Source organism: Triturus cristatus, chromosome 4_1 (genome assembly GCF_964204655.1).
Source record: "Triturus cristatus chromosome 4_1, aTriCri1.1, whole genome shotgun sequence".
Classification (NCBI taxonomy): Eukaryota; Metazoa; Chordata; class Amphibia; order Caudata; family Salamandridae; genus Triturus; species Triturus cristatus.
In genome coordinates, this window is record NC_140585.1 from 135,857,917 (window position 1) to 135,878,203 (window position 20,287).

The 20,287-nt window shown below is 45.9% G+C and overlaps 1 non-coding gene across 1 annotated transcript; it reads right to left on the reverse strand.

Annotated features, from left to right (window-relative positions):
• Positions 1–308: 308 nt before the first annotated feature.
• TRNAR-UCG (transfer RNA arginine (anticodon UCG)) lies at positions 309–381 on the reverse strand. Its single transcript has one exon. It is a non-coding gene; the product is annotated as a tRNA-Arg (tRNA).
• Positions 382–20,287: the final 19,906 nt, after the last annotated feature.

A 20,287-nucleotide genomic window follows, 5' to 3' on the forward strand; every position in this document is an offset into this window, starting at 1 on the left:
CATGTAGCACTCTATGCACACATAGGCACACACCTTGCAGTTCTTCTACACACACTTAAGCTAAAAACCCATTCTGTCACGTCAAAATTCTGCAAACCTATTACATATTCAGTGCGTCGGCATAGAAGCACTTTTTAATGCCACTAAAATGCACAAGTAGTTAGACTGAAGAAGAAACCTGAATGAGTTTACAGTATGTACTCCACTTTATTAATGATTAGTAATGAGAAAGTGAGGACTACAAGAGTATTGGAAAAGACATTTTCCACTCTGAATGTAAAGCAGATTGTGTGACCATTGGCCAAAAACAACCACGAAGGGACTTGAACCCTCAACCTTCTGATCCGAAGTCAGACGCCTTATCCATTAGGCCACGCGGTCATCCGTTCACCTGAGATGATTTTTATCATGTAGGTGTGTGGAAATTTAGCTTGTAACTGAAAATTATCTGCGCCATCTTGCCTCTCCCCAGCGCCACGCATAGCGAACGCACAGCTGCCATTTTAGGCACCCCACTCTCTCCCCCGCTCATTGTCGATCGCCAGCGCGTTCCCCTGGCGCTGCAAGCATCCCCCGTGCGCCGGCCACCCCCGCTCTCTCATACACGGGCCATAAACCCTCTCCTTCTGCGCGACCCTGCCATGGAACCACATCCCACGCCTGACCCACATCCCATACATGGTCATGCATCTCTCTTTGATAACCCCCTTCCTCTGCGCCCCATTGTCCGAATCGATCCCAGGCCATCACCTAGCCTTGCGGATGCAGTTTATTGCCCCTACTGTAAGGGAAACACCCCACATCAAAGGGATTACAGTGGATCAAAGCCCCTACCCCCTGAGACCCGGCCGGTTGCACACACCCCCGGGAATTGGCGGAATGTCCAGCTGCGTGATAGCCATCTCCTACTGTAGATGGGGTGGGGACTTCCACTGTAGATATGTGTGGGAACGAGTTCGAAGTGGGGATTCCGAAGACGTTCTTTGATACATCAAAGTCATCTCAAGAATGTGCCATGTATGATAAACCCGCAATAAAGTCATAAACCTGTGTATAAGAGGCCAGGCCTCAGAGATGCAGTTAGAGCACCTCGTGACGATACCGTGCTGTCTGATCTGATGTGTTCTGCTCCGACGGAATAAAACTTTGTTTCCTGCCTTCCAGTCTCCGGCGCCTGCCTCTTTCATTGGTAAATTATCGAGTGGTATGAGAGGCGATTACCGCCGGGCAATACTTGAAAGGTTATCGACTGAAACTGCCGCTACCATTTAACAATTGGCGTCCCAAGCGTGGGGCCCATCAGCGACACGTGGATCCAGTGGGAGAGGTCCTGACGACAGAGTGAACGACTGCAACGATCGGGAGAGCTCCTGCCCGATAGACCCTCGTCTGGCAGCCGATCATCCGAACTTCACTGGTTCCGAGCAGACCTCTCTCGAGTGATCTACGGTCCTGACTGTGAACCATCAGGAGTGCCGCGGCAAATACGGAGAGTAGAGGACGATCGGGCACTGGAGGCGGAAGACGAGAAACTGTCCACGCGGTCCGGGTAAGGTCGTGAAACACGACAAATTGTGAAATAATTGATTGATTGTCTGAAATACTAGTATTGCTCATTGATTGTTCTCTTTGAGATATTCGCTGTCTACAAACGGGGAGGAGTAGAAACACTCTCTCTCTCCCTTTGCAGATAGTGAAGGGTAGGTAACGCAGACTTTTGTCCCCGTTGTAACCCGTCGTGCCTATCTTTATCTCCCCACTGATTGATTGTCCGAACATTGATTGTTTTGAAGAATAGTGCTCTTTGAGATATTCTCTGTTTGCAAATAACGAAGAATAGAAATATTCTGTCTAGTCTTTGCAAATAGTGAAGGGTAGGTAACGCAGACTTTTGTCCCCGTTGTAACCCGTCGTGCCTATCTTTATCTCCCCATTGATTGATTGATTGATTGTCCGAACACTAGTTGTTCGATATTGGTTCTTTGGAGGTATTCTCTGCTTACAAATAACGAGGAATAGAGATATTTTGTCTAGTCTTTGCAAGCAGAGAAAAGATAGGTAGTGCTGACTTTTGTCCCCGTTGAAACCCGTCATGCCTATCTTCTCCCCACTGATTGGTAGTTGGTTCTGCCCGGACCGCTTATTAGAGGTGGACCATCCGGCTCCGCTGGAAGGCACCCCTAATAAGGACATGTTCACCAAATATGGACTAGTCGCCGTAGCTTATAGCAAGCTATGGCATAAATACACAAGGAAGGACCCCGAGAGTCAGTGGCCACTGATGGGATCCTTCGACGACCATAAGATAGAAGTGCTAGAAATGGCTCTGCGTAACAATAAAACGACGCCTACTATGCTTGACAGTATCGGCATGTGGCGCAAAGAAGCAACACAACGGAAAAAGAGGGAAGAAGTAAAAGCAGAAAAGGAATTACGAAGGGCAGCTCACCTTGCCGCTAGAAAGTTAGAAGAAGAAATAAAGGAGAGAAGGGAAACTAAACTAAGACAGGAGCCCGAAACCTCAGGCCAGTACGCTGTTAGGACCCCCTCTATGCTCTACCCTGAGTTGTCCTCTAAGCAACGAACGAATGACGAATTATTATTAGGTCCCCCAATCATTTACATGCCCCCTCCATACGCACCCTCCCAATCGGTAGTGCAACACCCCCAACCCCCAAACACGAGCGAAAGCAGTACAGGGGCCTCGGCCCTCACGGCCTCCGCGCCGGCCGAGCCTCTTGTACTGAACACAACGTCGGCAATGACGTTGGATGACCCTGAGATAAGAAAGAAAGATTCCACCAGAATGAATCGACTAACAAAGGACGAACGAGCAGGAATCGACAAGATAGTAAAGACACTAGTGGAGCGTAAGGAAAGTGAGGAGTATATAACAGACGTATATAACTCGTATGCAGACAGCCGCAGACGACACTTTGTCGTGCGACTTTGTTATCACGCCCTGAATGCATATGAGGATAGGTACCACGATAAAGGTCCCGAAGGCTTAGCGACCCTATATAGGAAGGTAGACATTGGGGAAGAAGGAGAGGGCGATGTGACGAACCTCTTCACTCGTACACTCGAGGTCTATCGACACCTTAAGGAACACGGACAGACAACCAAAACAGAAACCCCCATAGCGACTAAGCCCCAGGAAGGAAGGACTGATACCATGATGCCCATCAAAGAGGCCGCCCCCTACTGGGTCCCCCCACGAGGTCAGGGAACACATGACGACATCAACCACCAAGATGCGAAGGGGAGGGTTGTATATAATTGGGTCTACCAGCCATGGGACCGGAAAGATATTTTGACCTTTAGAAAAACTCTACCCGACTTAAGAAAGAACCCGACTGCCTTCTACACCGAACTAGGTACAGCCTTAGGCTCAACAATAATGACTTTAGCAGATATCGACTTGTTCTTCGGATTATGTCTGCCGGCTGATGTGTGGAAACAAATCCGGAAAGTTGACCACGCTGAGCCGTTCGGATATACCTGGGTACAACTCGATACCATAGATAAACAGCGAGAACCAGGACAGAAACCCCCGAAAGCCATATTAGAGCTCCCAGACAAGATTGTACAGAAGCTGAAGACTCTAATCCCAGAAAGAAAGGTAGACTGGTCGATAGTGACGGCTTGCCGACAGAAACCCCAGGAGGATGGGTCTGAATACTTCTCTCGGTTCGAGACTGTGTTTTCCGATTACAGTGGCCAAGACATGACCACTGCAACCGGACATCACCTCTTTGTCCAAAACTATGTGAAAGGTCTGTCACAAGAAGTCTCCCAGAAGCTACAGACCAGCGAGAGTAGTTGGGCAGCCTCCAAGCCCGCAGCAATCCTCCAGATGGCCCAATACTACGAAAACCAAAAGAACGAGAACGATAGGGCGTCAGAGAGGAAGAAAAAGGAACTGAAGGAGAGGGTAATGATAGCACAGTTAGAAGGGGTGACCATAGGAAGGGAACCCCCAAAAGGGAATTACCAACCAATCGCCCCTAGAAAGCTACCTCCTAGAGACCATACACCTGCACCTTACAATGGACGGAGAGACTTAGATGGGAACCAATGTGCGTTCTGTAGAGGGTTCGGACACTGGAAATCCCAGTGCCCGGTCCTTCTGGAATCGAACAAAAATAGGGACCCCAGTAGACACAATCGGAAGTTTGTTGATACCCACCATCAACGTCACCAAACTTGATTAGGATCACGTGCAATTGGACAATGCCATTTTTCCGATTACACTAACTAGATTGCAAATATGTGCAACACTCCAACAAAGTAGTATGGTTAAACGTTTTAATAACTTATAGGTATAACAACATTCCGACAAAGATTAACAGATTAAAACACGTTTTAAACAACTATTTACATGACAGTCTGCTGCGACCTGCATCCCAAAGCATTTACGTCCACGTGACACCGTCCTCGCCTCTCCTTCCTCAAAGTTGCAACATTGGCCTGTTTTGGGCGGTCCTTTTAGTCGGTTTTGGGCTATAAAAGCCATGCAAAAATCCATTGACATCAGTGGCGGACAACTGTGCGAATAGTCCGGAAGCCACACACGGCACCAAGACCCTGACAACGCCAAGGTGGGCCTGCCACGACGTGCGGATCTCCCCATTCACTTCTTCTTTCTTCAATAACGGACGGTGCCCTGACGGGGGGAGGCGACGCGGACGGGCCTCCCCCACCTCCCCAGGTGGAGGCTCACCAGCAGATGAGGGCACCCCAACCGTCTCTTTCACCGGCCAGCCGAGTTGGCGCCCCTGCACCCGACCGCCGGACAGCCACCCAAGCACGGTTTCACCAGGACTGCCGCTAGCACCCGACGCGAGGAGTGGGCCCCCGCAGCCGAGTAATCGGGGACCCACCCCGGTGGCGGTACCATCCGAACTGCTGCCGTCGCTGCCACTGGACCCACCCCGGTGGCGATACCATCCGAACTTCTGTCGTTGCTGCTGCTGGCCCCTCTCCGGTGGCTGTACCGAAGAGCTGCTGCTACTGCTGCCTTTGGACTCCGGCGGTCGGTTCCTCCGCATATGGGCCTAGCCCACCGTGAGACAATTCTGGACTCGAAAGCTTGTCTGCTTGGGCGTGGGCCCCACCCTTGACAAAACGCTCCCCTCAGCCTTGCAGAATCGGCTGGAGTCATTGGCACTCGACTCCCGCGGACTTCCGGTAAGGACAAACCGCCGCCATTGTTCTTTGCCCCGGGCGGCAGCCACCTTGCCTCCGCTTGGTGCAGTGAGAGAGACTGATTCAAGGCGTCGGCAGAAGAACCCGCCTGCTGTCCCGCCCCAAGAACGAACCACAACATTGCTACAAGATCGCGGTGACGCCATGCTGACGCAAAATTGACGCTAACGAAAGTTCTCGAACTACCGAAAGGAATTCTGGTCCAACAGCTAATTCATGGAAAGACTTAGACTGTACACTGGCCCGACCTCGCCCCAAAATGGCGCCGATGTAGGAGAGGCCTACAACTCCTTGTGGCGTTCCAGTCACGTGGCGTTTGTGTTAAAAAGAGATATGTATGCAATGTTTCCACACATGATGGTCGGGGGGGGTGGGGAGGGAACCGATTTTATGCTAAGGTAGTGTTGCTCATGATACTCGACGCCTCTCACACCGTGGCCGGCCTATAGCGGTTGTAGGCCCGTATTTGTATACTGACATTGTTTTAAATAAAGGGTTTCTTAAAAGGAATTACGGAATCAGTGTCATGACAAATCATCTAGGTTGGTAAAGGTTTTTCTTTTGATAAATGATTGTTACTCCCAAGCGAAAGAATACAGATAATACAGACTCCATTTGCCTGAATCTTTTTGATTAACGGAATTTGTACCCATCACACCTGTCCTTTTCCAAGAGTTGTCAAATCAATTATCAACTATAACTTAAGGTATATGCCGAACGCAAGGTATGGTATCTTGCACCATAATACACGACCGATTGAGAAATGCATGTACGACCAGGGAACCCGAATTTAGGAGATGAATTAAATAGAGCATCTTTGCCTCGGACAAAAGGAATAATAGGTCTGTGGTATTACCCACTCCTGCGGCTAGCCTGGTACATGGTAAGTAGAACTTTTTCGTGTCTACACGCGCTAAAGTACTTTTGAAAATTGCGCATCCCCTCCCCTCTTTTTCCCCTCTATAGGTCACGACGAAGTTCCGACTGAAGAATGGAGTGGACATGGACCACACCGTGTTCAATATCAGGAAAAACATAGACAAATGTTGTGGGATAGTGCGTAAAGTGCAGACCACCATTGGGAACATGAAAAACTGTATGGTATGATTGTGTGTGTGTGCTACGATTATACGGTATGAATGTGTATGCATTTCATGCTTGGGTCACTTGAAGAGAGCATCACCGTATGATTGAAGTGCTCGTCCATCGATCAAAGGGAGGAGAGTAAAAGGTCCGACACCCCCCCGAGATAGACTACAAAATACTGAAAGTACGCAGCATGCATAAGAAAAGAGGACAGGAAAGGAGAGGTCCCCACACTCAACGTAGCCCTGAGTCTCCGTCTTAAGTTTCTGCGCTTGATGCATGTACTGTCACACCCTATCCGGCATTTGTGTGTACGTGATCACCGAATTTGTGTCTTTTCCCCGCTTGTGTTTTCTTACATAGAACAGACCCATGCTACTCCATGTTGTGTGTGCACCAAGTGGCCTATTATCGTACCCATGTCTCTCTCTCTCTCTCTCTCTCGTTTTGTGTCGTACGTATGCCAAATAGCCTACTTGATGCACACGTCTCTCTCTCTCTCTCACTCTCACCCTCACTCTCACCCTCACTCTCTCTCTCTCTCTCTCTCCCTCTCACTCTCTCCCCCTCCCTCACTAAAGGCTTCTCTTGCCGTCTTTCTTTTTGAATAAATTAACAACACATACCTCTTCGGTAAGTGTATAATTGGCCAGAAACGCGGTGGTGTTCGAACAAATTGACAGAAACAAAACAACCGTACTTTACCACGTTACTACCTCTCCTTTCTGCGAGTGTTGAGCTTAATTGGCTGAGAAAGAAAGGACAGGTAAGACGACTGATGTCTCCCAATTTGGCCCTCATCACGGGGACTATATGTCAGTGGTTTTCGTTTTTAGAGCTTTAACAACACCATCTCCACCGCCCAGAATTACCCCCGCCCAATTACCCCGAAATAGAATGTCTAAAGCACCCCGTTCTCCCAAAAATAACCCCAGCCCTATACTAACCGTCTCAGAGTATTTCGAACGAAACAGCTGATAACCTTATTCTCTAATAATACATTGCCCAAACTGATAAAGGGTTACCTATTGTCTCCAGCAAGAATAATGTTTAGCTTATGTTCCTCCCCGAAATGGATACTTGTGAACCCATGACAGTAGCACCTCGCACTTTTTCATAAGCTTAGCAGTGTTCGGAGGAAAATGTGTATTACCAAAACTTATGTTGCAATGAACGAGTCCCTACCGGAGAAGCCGGTTCAAATTTTTAAATAGACCAGAAGATTGACAGATGTCAGGCTTCCTGCAGCGATTATAGGGCGCAACACCTAGAAGGCCAGACGATGGACAGGGACACCGACAGAAACCTGCACCACAGCAATAATTAATAGATCAGTAACACGCACACAAACATCAGAGTTAATAGACATCAATCATACAGCAACCGATAAAAGCATTTCCGCAACTACTCGGTGGTTGGGAGAGAGGATGAAGTGTGTAAATGTCTTCCCTGCCAACTCTCTAAGATTTTGTTTCTTGTACTCATTCAAAGATAACGTGCTGCCATCGGGAGAAAGGGGTCGGATGTGACGCACAGCCTGGCTACGGACCATGGAACATCTATGGCATCGACCAAGGGGGAAGCGACGAAGCAAAAAGGGCATAGGACAAGGCACCATTATCAGGATGATAAGCGATAGAACGAAGGGCTATATCGAGGCCCCCTGCTCTCTGTCCAGCGTGCCTGAAGTCCCAACCCGACGGGCCCGATTGATGGGCCCAGTGCTGGAAGATTCTGCTCTCCTTGGTCCGCATTTTTGATCCGATCCCACTCCACCCCCTCTTCCCTCGGCATCCCGAAGCACATCACATCTCTCTCTCTCTCTATGAATTTAACTTAACTACAGAAGAACAAAAAGCAGGTACCCTGTCTCATAGTACCTATGATGAACTATGTTAAGGAACAGGACTGTGATCGGAGGACAGCGAATGGTCACACCCTGCCACGTGAGAAATTGGATTTGAGCTGGACCTTAGCTCCACCGCCGGTGCTCAACAGTGCCAACGAAAGAAGAACAACAATAAGAGCTTACCATTGATGGCTCTTTATAAAAGGACACTGGAAAGAAGAACCCATGTTAAGTTGAAAATCCTCTCCCAACCACCTTTTTATATTAACTATCTTCCTATCGAGTTTTCATGATGTTGCATCAATCACTTCCGACTGTGCACTGGGAAGTTAAGAAAATCTAACTTTGTATAATGACATTCATACAACACCAGCCATGCACACAACTATACTGACTATTTTTGATCCACACGAAGTCTGGGCCTTAAGTAATGTGCAAAATATCCCTTGTTTTGCCAGAAAATTTTTTGTTTTACAGTATCCTATTTGTGCTCAAACAAGCTCCCCTCCTCCTATCCCTGGGCCTGACATGCGGCGCAGCTGATGTAATTTTGTATGTACTACCTCCTCGCCTACTTTATCAACTGTATGTAACTATGTACAAATGTGTCAGATTACTCCCGCCTGCCCCAAAAACTCTGTATCTTTAAGGAATGTATGAAAAACATTAACGATATTATAGCTGAAGGGTTAACGAAGGTGAATGTCGGCCCGTCAAGCTGGCGAGATATGTTAAAAGGGAGGACTGTGGAAATTTAGCTTGTAACTGAACATTATCTGCGCCATCTTGCCTCTCCCCAGCGCCACGCACAGCGAACGCACAGCCGCCATTTTAGGCACCCCACTCTCTCCCCCGCTCATTGTCGATCGCCAGCGCGTTCCCCTGGCGCTGCAAGCATCCCCCGCGCGCCGGCCACCCGCGCTCTCTCATACACGGGCCATAAACCCTCTCCTTCTGCGCGACCCTGCCATGGAACCACATCCCATGCCTGACCGACATCCCATACATGGTCATGCATCTCTCTTTGAAAACCCCCTTCCTCTGCGCCCCATTGTCCGAATCGATCCCAGGCCATCACCTAGCCCTGCAGATGCAGTTTATTGCCCCTACTGTAAGGGAAACACCCCACATCAAAGGGATTACAGTGGATCAAAGCCCCTACCCCCTGAGACCCGGCCGGTTGCACACACCCCCGGGAATTGGCGGAATGTCCAGCTGCGTGATAGCCATCTCCTACTGTAGATGGGGTGGGGACTTCCACTGTAGATATGTGTGGGAACGAGTTCGAAGTGGGGATTCCGAAGACGTTCTTTTATACATCAAAGTAATCTCAAGAATCTGCCTTGTATGATAAACCTGCAATAAAGTCATAAACCTGTGTATAAGAGGCCAGGCCTCAGAGATGCAGTTAGAGCACCTCGTGACGATACCGTGCTGTCTGATCTGATGTGTTCTGCTCCGACGGAATAAAACTTTGTTTCCTGCCTTCCAGTCTCCGGCGCCTGCCTCTTTCATTGGTAAATTATCGAGTGGTATGAGAGGCGATTACCGCCGGGCAATACTTGAACGGTTATCGACGGAAACTGCCGCTACCATTTAACAGGTGGTGTGCATGGATGGAGAACATATTATTGAAAGGTATTCAGGTTTACATCCCATAGTGTTCTTTCAGCTCTTTTCGCTAGAAGCACTTTTTTGGAATCTATATATTGAGAATTTTATGAGTACGATATGCTTTTGTTTTTCTTTTTGCATACAAACCTCTTTCCTCATGAGTTTAAAGCTCATTTGTATGCTCTACATTGCTCTGGACGTTTCCAGACGTGGAGTGAAACTGTTTTGAAAGTAGTACAAATTGCTCCTTCCTGCATATGCTAATTTTTCACACTCACATAGGTTGTATAAGTTTTATGAATCCTGGCTTGACCTATTCAAGTAGCTGAAAGCCTGTCACCACCTCTAGAAACAAGATTCACACCAATCCCATTCAAATCATTTTTTCCAAAGGAATATGTTCTGGCGGGTCGAAAATGCATTTCACAAAAATAGGCATTTAAAAATATACTTTGCAGTTTCAGAACACTAACATGACTGTGAAGTGTACACAAGTAAAATGGGACCGTTTCAAAGTACCTAATCCCTCATAAACTTCTGAGAGGAAGCATGTAATAAATCTACCTAATTTTCTGGAAAAGAAAGAGGGAGGATTTTTGTTATCACCTCAGATGGGACTCAAACCCACAATCCCTGGCTTAGGAGGTCAGTGCCTTATCCATTAGGCCACTGAGGCACACATGCATCGCTCTTTTCTAGACACCGGTGTGTGCACACAGGGCATTTCTCACTTCTCTCTATAAGTAAACTTCCCATTTTCATCCTCTTCCATCCCCGACTTTTGTGGAAATATGGATTTTTCTGGTCAGTTATGTCCCCTATCTTGGACCCCAACGGTTCTATGTGCATGTCACAAGTACATGTATGTTCCCTCCAGTTCCAGTTATGAAGACGCAAATACATGTGCGTCCACCGTCAACATGTCCTCTGTCAGATCCGCCATGAATAGGCCGGATATTCCATTCCTAAATATGAAAGGCCACCGGCTTTATATGGTTCACTTATGCCATTTTACAGTCCAGGCAAGTAGGCCCTGATTCTGTCATCAAACTCCTCTTGCTTTCTGCCTCTGAAAGCTCCAGTCTGAGCCTGCATCTGTGACCATGAACTTTGTCTCATTCTCTGCGCGGCTCCCGAAGCCTGACATCAGCCTATTCTCTGCCAAGAACTGTATTTCACCTTCGAATTATCTGCTTCCCCCTCAGCCGATGCATTCCTGCCTAGTAGTTTAAGTAAACATTCTTCCAGTTACCGAGCAAAAGGCCCGGCTTCTCTGCCCTTATGCAAGTAATTCATAGTCCTGTTACCATGGAATATTTCTACCCCCTCACATTCAGTGTAGACACTTAGACGCTTGTACACGCACGCACAGTCAGTATAGAATAGATTCTGTCCGAGAGTCCTTCTTTTGTGGATAACATAGTTCTTTAAACATAGGATGTTAGATATGATTTGGGATTAGGTTGACTTGACCCCCCAGACTTTTTGTCTCCACATGTAGAGCTAAATGTCAAGTCCCCTTCACCCCCTAGTTGCACGTCAATTACACGTCATGCTGCTGCGCGCGCATCTATGCCAAGTATTATCTTATAGATCCACCTATATATGACATCATAACCAATTATGTTCCTTTTTACTCCTTATTACACCCATTTTCTGGTTACGCAGACAAATCGTCATTTTCCTTATCAATTGTTACGCCTACTGCATTCGCTTCATTGTAATGTATGTACTATAAAAGTTACTTCTTGTCAATAAAGTATGTACTTCACTTCCTGAACCTCCGTGGTGACGGAACTTGGAGCAACCGATTATAATCGATTATTGGAATAAAGCCCATTCCGAATCTCTAATATCACGGATTCTGCCTCTCATTTTACTGAGCTATTTTATTATGTTTCTGTATCAAATTAAGTCCAGGTAAAGAAAAATTATTTACCACATGAATGGCGCCCGAATAGGGACACTTTCTCATCTCACGCGCCGGCGGTGAGTTGCAGGCCCGGTCTCCTGCCACAGCTGGACGGACAATAACGCGTACCAGCAGGATTTCCTGTATCTCCCTCCGGTCAAGCGGGGGCGACTGAGACTGCGATCAACACCCAGACGAGGCGGTGAGAAGTGCGAAGTATCCCGACCAGAGCCTAGCTGAGAGAGAGCAAGATCCGAGGTATACAGAGACCCACCAGTTCGAAGCCAAGTCCAGTTTCCGACGAGTCGAGTCGAGTCCAGTCCGGTTCAAGTTCAAGTTACCGAGGCCTTCCGTTTCCGAAGCTACCCGGTGAGTACCATTACTGGGGAGGCATTTCTGACGTGCACATAGGTTGTGCCGGTCAAGACGGGTTTGGGTACACAAATCCGGTCTGCACTGTTTTAGCAGTGTATCTGTGCTGTTTAGCAGTGTATCAAGTATTCCGAAGTATCTAGTTATTGTCAAGAATTAAGCTTGGTGATTAGTTATGCAGACGATCATCATTGTTGTTTCAGTTAAAAGTTTAATGTTTAATGTTTAATGTGTTTAAAAACGTCCTGCATATTGTGGTATGAATGGTTGTTCATTATTGTGCTTTTGTATTAAGTGTGTTCAAGATTAAGTATCGGATCAGTTGTCAATATGCCGCTCTTTTCGAAATTAAGACAGATCACTACTAGAAAAGGGGTTCTCGAAGAAGCCGTCCCTATTCCTCCTAGGGACACTCCAGGGCACTTCATGTATCACAAACATGGCTTAGACGCTATATTATTTCTTGATTTATGGGTAGACTACACCAAGGGATTACCAGAAAGTCAGAGGTGGCCCGCAGCGGGGACCTGGGATGCAGAGTGCATCATGAAAGTCGAGGAAGAGTTATGGAAAAGGAAAGTCAGACAGTCACAGAAAGACGCCGTTGAGTTATGGCGTAAAGAATCTCATAGACGCACAGAAAAAGCACGTAGACAGGAAGAGAAGAGTAAAGAGAGTTCAAATAAAGTTCGAGAGAATCTATTAATTGAGGAAGGTATCCGAGTGAAATCAGAACAAGTGGACAGACAAAGAAATGCCCTTATGAATGGTATGTATCCCCTTCTGGCCGAAGGATTACCTAAGGCTACTCCAGAGATACCGAAAGACTTGCCACCCCCATTATTCCCAATCAAGGTACATCCTAAGGGGCATCCTAGAACCGCAGAAGATGTTTTTCTTTCCTCATATTTAGATGACGCAGCTCCCGAGTATGCTAATTCCGCCCCACATAGACCGCATACCAGGGAGGTCCAACGCCAAGATCCAGTACCCGTATCCCTACAGCAACAAATCGATCACGGCCATTTAGACAAGAACAGAATGAACAAGGAGCTCCGCAGCATGCACAGGCCATGCCAGCCTCACAACAGCCAACACAGTTTGTGCCAGCTGCACCACCGTTGCCTGTTGCTGCCACACAGACAACAACACGACAAATGTATCAGACCGCACAGTATGAATATCCTGAGTATCAGCGTTACGCATGAACTAGCCTAGAGAGGGAAGTTGACTTACCCCTTATCGAGATCCCTGTAGATCAAGAAGGACCTTATGTACATAGTGAATTATTAGGCCAAGATAGGAAGTTTTTACTCGATACCGGGGCAAGTCGAACAACTATAAAACGTAGTGAAGTTCCAGGGGCACCCCTCTCAGGCTCTCAGAATATTTCCCTTGGTTTTTCAGGAAAACCTATTGTTAATGAAGTGTCACAACCTCTGCCACTTACGATAGGACCTCTGACCCGAACTACAGATTTATTGCTTACTAAATCATGTCCAGAAAATTTGCTAGGGATAAAAAACATTGAAAGCTCTAGGAGCCATAATATGTTGTTCTCCGGAAGGAGTAAGGTTGTTTTTACGTGATTTTAAAGGTCACTATGTGTCTAGAGACATGGATCCCCGACTGCAGACTTTACCTACACATCTATGGGCACAAGGCCCTACTGATGTTGGTTGCATGAATATTACACCATATAGAGTCACATTAAAGGCAGGAGTGGTGCTACCACGAATGCGACAATACAAGTTACCACCAGATGCTGTAGTGGCTTTACTACAAATCATTGACGAGCTCATTGCCCAAGGAGTAGTTGTGGAAACAGACTCCAATGTATGTAATTCACCGATAATTCCGATTCTTAAACGAACAGATCCAAAGGCCCCGCCAGTATATCGATTGGTTATTGATCTGCGCGAATTAAACAAGTGCATTGTGCCACAATTTCCTGTGGTCCCAGATATCTCGTCATTACTGACAGCCATTGATTCCGAAGCAACATTCTTTACTGTAATTGATCTCAAGAATGCCTTTTTCAGCGTCCCAATAGATCCGGAAAGCCAATATTTGTTCGGATTTAGTTTAAATGGGCGTAGCTTTAAATTCTCACGCGCACCTCAAGGATTTACAGAAAGCCCCAGCATCTATAGCCAAGCACTGAAACGAGAACTCGACAGTATCCACATGCCAGTTAACACTGCTCTGCTTCAATACGTCGATGATCTGCTGATCACCGCGAGAAGCGAACCGGAATGTGAAAAAGCATCACTGACAGTTTTACAATTTCTAGCCGAAAAGGGGCACAAGGTGTCCCCTTCTAAGCTGCAATTCTGTGTCCAGCGAGTTGTTTATCTTGGACACTCGCTGTCCAAGGAGGGAAGGCAGCTTACACCGGACCGCATTCAGTTAATAGCTAACATGTCAATACCCAAGACACAAAAGGAGGTACGAGCTTTCATAGGCCTCACTTCATATTGTAGGCAGTGGATCCCTCAGTATGCATTTCTAGCAAAACCACTCATTCAGTTAACCACACAGGAGGCAGCCACATCGACTGTTCTCCCTTGGACTCAGGAACATACACAAGCTTTTGAAAGCCTAAAGAAAGCTTTATGTCAAGCACCTGTTTTAGCAACGCCATGTTACAGAAAACAATTTACACTCTTTGTTACAGAACGCGAAGGTACTGCCTTGTCAGTACTAACACAGGAACAAGCAGGAGCACACAAACCATGTGCTTATTTTTCTAGTACACTAGATCCCGTAGCTCAGGCTTTGCCTGCATGCCTGAAATCAGTAGCAGCGACAGCTTTAGCAATCAGACAAAGCGATGCCATAGTGTTAGGACATCCATTGACAGTTCAAGTACCACACGCAGTAGAGGTTCTTGTAAATAGAACGCAAACACAACACTTGACTATAGCGCGACTTACAGGGTACGAACTTACATTGTTTCAGCCACATATAGAAATCAGACGCTGTAACACATTGAATCCTGCCACACTTTTGCCAGTAACCGGAACAGACCCACTAGCTCATGACTGTATTGAAGTTATTACTATAACGACAAAACCCAGACAAGACTTGACAGATGTTCCATTGTCCGATCCAGACCTGACATTGTATGTAGATGGTTCATGTATGAGAACAAGTACAGGAGAGTTAGTGGCCGCTTACGCAGTCACAACAGATACTGAAGTCATTGAAACTAATCGTATAAATACTTTGTCAGCTCAAGCCGCAGAGCTCATCGCTCTGACACAAGCCTGTATTCAAGCCACGAATAAAAAAGTCAACATATACACTGATTCACGTTATGCATTCGGAGTTGTACATGACTTCGGCGTGCTGTGGCGAGAGAGAGGTTATTTAACTTCCCACGGTGCCCACATTCAGCACGGACCCCTCTTTCATGCCTTATTAGATGCAATACATCTACCCACTGCAATATCAATTATGAAATGTAAGGCTCATACGAAGGTTACTGATATCATTTCCCAAGGCAATGATCTAGCCGACAGAACAGCTAAACAGACTGCTCAAACTCAAACCCCCGACATGACAAAGACAATAGTCCCGACACCGACCCATTGTATGACAGTTAAAGATCCTACTCTTGACGTAATTGACATACAGACACATGCTACACCAGACGAAATAAAGAAATGGACTGAATTAGGAGGGATCCACACGGACCAAGGATGGATGATGAAGGAAAAGTCTGTATGGTTCCTTCCTGATTCAATGGTCCAAGTTATAATTAACACTATACATAGTCCAGCCCATCTAGGAGAAAAAGCTATGCTAGACAGCATTCAACACATTTGGTTCAATAAACATTTACGAGCAGCAGCCAAACAAAAGGTCCGTACCTGTATGATCTGTTGCCAGTTTAACCCAGGAAAAAGCGTTCCCGTAGAACAGGGTGGATTTCATCCTCCTAATCATCCTTTTGAAGTACTCCAGATGGACTATATCCAGATGGAACGATGTCGAGGATTCAAATATGTTCTCGTAGTTGTCTGCGCTCTGTCCCGTTGGACTGAGGCATACCCGGTTTCAGATTACACTGCCCCGACTACTGCCAAACAGTTGGTTCGAGAATTCTTCCCACGATACGGTTTACCACGTGTTGTTCACTCAGATAACGGACAGCCGTTCTCATCCGAATTGATGAAACATGTTTCACTTCTGTTAGGATATCAGTGGAAATTCCACTGTGTCCGACACCCCGAGGCAGCAGGTCTCGTAGAAAGACATAATCAGATACTGAAAATCAGACTGTCCAAAATATGCAGAGAGAAAGGTGTCGACTGGATAGTAGCGTTACCAGTTGCACTCTTTTACATGAGAATGGTAGCACACTCTCGAACAGGGCTATCCCCGTATGAGGTGATCTTCGGCAGACCACCAAATATGTGGGGGACGCCTATGCCACGCAAAATAACTGATATTGACTGTAATATGCTGACAGATTACTTGGCTTCCTTGATGTCTGCACTACAATCTTGTCGTTCACAGGTAGCTGCAGCCTTTCCCGACAACACTGAGGTGAAACCCCATGACGTAGTTCCGGGTGATCTCGTCTTTGTGAGGAATTTCGACCGAAAGACTCAGCTGGAGCCCAGGTGGAAAACACCCAAGTTGGTCCTGCTGACCACAAGGACAGCCGTGAAGATCGAGGGCCGCAAGGGCTGGATTCATTCAAGTCATATCAAGAAATTTCATGGACTATCCTCGGATATAGACATTGTGCCCTGCACTCCCTCACAGACTGATTCAAAACGTCCTTTTGTTGAACAGAATAACTCTGAAAACTACAAACTAAAACTTAGGCCCAACAAGTCGAGCAATTTGATTGTTTAAGTCCTCTCCAAGGTGAAGCGGTTGAATTGTCTCTGACATGTATCCCTTGGACCTGAGTAGAGAAAATACCCGGAAAATGTTGAAACGACAGGCGTATTGTAAATCACTGCGTAGCCACTGCATAGTGACATTATTAATTTTGTTTTTCTTGAGTCTTTTAATAATTACTGCAAGTATATTGTTGCACATATATTACCCTATTTCTAGACATGTTTATAATGTTACTGCCGAACATTCTTTTAGTGACTTACCTCCGCATGAATTGTCTTATAGACTTGCGCTGCGCAATAACACTTTCATTAGTATGTTACATTATTCCCATCAGACTAGTAATGCTACTAATTGTTGGGTGTGTGGTCGGCTCCCTCCCTATCAGAATTATGAAGGAGTCCTGCCATTCTTTCCACACCCATTTACACATAATGGCTCCTGTGGAGCATGGTTTAGTTTAATCAATTCCATAGACTCAGACACAGCAGTTTACCAAGATCATTGGGTATGGGGAAACCTGAACCTAGTTTTACTCAAGGTCTGCTACCCTGACAAGGAGGGTCGCCCCAAAAGAACAGGAACTGATCTAGAAAATGAAGTATATGGATTAGGTAATTTTACACCTAATCTCATGATTCTAAATGTCGTATCTGAAGTTGAACTAGTCTTACCCACCATGTCAGTATTCCCAGCGAAGGGTGAATTATGTGTAAGAAAGGTTGGTTCCATACATATGGGCCATAGTAAATGCACTACTATAGTAGAATTCAGTGATCAAGGCAAATCTTCATTTAGAGCTTATCGCCACTCCTACTTTATATGTGGTCAGACTGCATATATGCGTCTACCTCTAGATTGGGATGGTACCTGCTACATTGCATTCCTTTTGCCACCTGTTTTCCTAGCTCCTCCTGATTATTACAGAAATATTCATTTAGTACACAACAGAGAGCGGAGAGATCTCCCCATCGTCGATTACACTGAGACGGCATGGGACAAGTATGTAGATTTTAATAAAGGCATCTTTCCCTATATAGGTACTGTTACTAATAGTAAGCTGATACGTAGATTAACTAGAACCCTTGAAGCAGTAGTGAATGAGACTATTTCCGCCTTAGGCAATTTAACAGAAGAGCAGTCTGCTATGCGGATTGTTGTGCTTCAAAATCGTCTTGTCCTTGACGTCATCCTGGCTGATAGGGGCGGAGCTTGTAGGGTCATCGGATCAAGCTGCTGCGTATTCATACCAGAAAATTCGCCATCTGTATATAAAGCCATCATTCGCCTTCATAAGATTGTAAACCAGATACACCAGAACCCAGGCACTTGGACTTGGTCCAGTTGGTTTTGGAGTGTGATATCAGCCTGGGGATGGAGAGTTTTATCCTTCCTAGGTATTGGCCTTCTCATACTATTCAGTTGCTGTCTATGTCTACAATGTGGACCAGCGATTTGTGGTCTGTGTGCCACATCGTGTATTCCACCACCAAGATTTCATTCGTCACGGAAGAAGAAAGAAGAACAAATGATGCTATATGAACAGATCAATGGATTAATGAAGATTGATATCTCTTGAAGGGCAAGTAGGGGACAAGGAGGGAATGTGGAAATATGGATTTTTCTGGTCAGTTATGTCCCCCTATCTTGGACCCCAACGGTTCTATGTGCATGTCACAAGTACATGTATGTTCCCTCCAGTTCCAGTTATGAAGACGCAAATACATGTGCGTCCACCGTCAACATGTCCTCTGTCAGATCCGCCATGAATAGGCCGGATATTCCATTCCTAAATATGAAAGGCCACCGGCTTTATATGGTTCACTTATGCCATTTTACAGTCCAGGCAAGTAGGCCCTGATTCTGTCATCAAACTCCTCTTGCTTTCTGCCTCTGAAAGCTCCAGTCTGAGCCTGCATCTGTGACCATGAACTTTGTCTCATTCTCTGCGCGGCTCCCGAAGCCTGACATCAGCCTATTCTCTGCCAAGAACTGTATTTCACCTTCGAATTATCTGCTTCCCCCTCAGCCGATGCATTCCTGCCTAGTAGTTTAAGTAAACATTCTTCCAGTTACCGAGCAAAAGGCCCGGCTTCTCTGCCCTTATGCAAGTAATTCATAGTCCTGTTACCATGGAATATTTCTACCCCCTCACATTCAGTGTAGACACTTAGACGCTTGTACACGCACGCACAGTCAGTATAGAATAGATTCTGTCCGAGAGTCCTTCTTTTGTGGATAACATAGTTCTTTAAACATAGGATGTTAGATATGATTTGGGATTAGGTTGACTTGACCCCCCAGACTTTTTGTCTCCACATGTAGAGCTAAATGTCAAGTCCCCTTCACCCCCTAGTTGCACGTCAATTACACGTCATGCTGCTGCGCGCGCATCTATGCCAAGTATTATCTTATAGATCCACCTATATATGACATCATAACCAATTATGTTCCTTTTTACTCCTTATTACACCCATTTTCTGGTTACGCAGACAAATCGTCATTTTCCTTATCAATTGTTACGCCTACTGCATTCGCTTCATTGTAATGTATGTACTATAAAAGTTACTTCTTGTCAATAAAGTATGTACTTCACTTCCTGAACCTCCGTGGTGACGGAACTTGGAGCAACCGATTATAATCGATTATTGGAATAAAGCCCATTCCGAATCTCTAATATCACGGATTCTGCCTCTCATTTTACTGAGCTATTTTATTATGTTTCTGTATCAAATTAAGTCCAGGTAAAGAAAAATTATTTACCACACTTTAACGCTCTCTTCTATGCTATAATGGAGACTTTGCAATTTTAGCAAGTGGAGAGAAATTGGAGAACCACTTTCGACTCCACACTTCTTCTTCACTTACTTCTTTTCTCAATATACTGGGCTTAGAAAATTGTATCAAGCCATCCTTATCATCAGTAGGACACGGAAAGAGGCACTAAGTCTCCTAACCAAGTTCAACCACACTCTGCAACTTAACCATTGCACTACAAATTAGGCAACGGGGGCATCAGCAAAGGCAGCCAATGTGCCGATCCTTTATACATTTTGTGTAGTACTTTTCTTACTCGGAGGCAAAATCAGCACTTTAACTGCCCAAATCATACAGATTTTACACATGTAGCACTCTATGCACACATAGGCACAAACCTTGCAGTTCTTCTACACACACTTAAGCTAAAAACCCATTCTGTCACGTCAAAATTCTGCAAACCTATTACATATTCAGTGCGTCGGCATAGAAGCACTTTTTAATGCCACTAAAATGCACAAGTAGTTAGACTGAAGATGCAACCTGAATGAGTTTACTGTATGTACTCCACTTTATTATTGATTAGTAATGAGAAAGTGAGGACTACAAGAGTATTGGAAAAGACTTTTTCC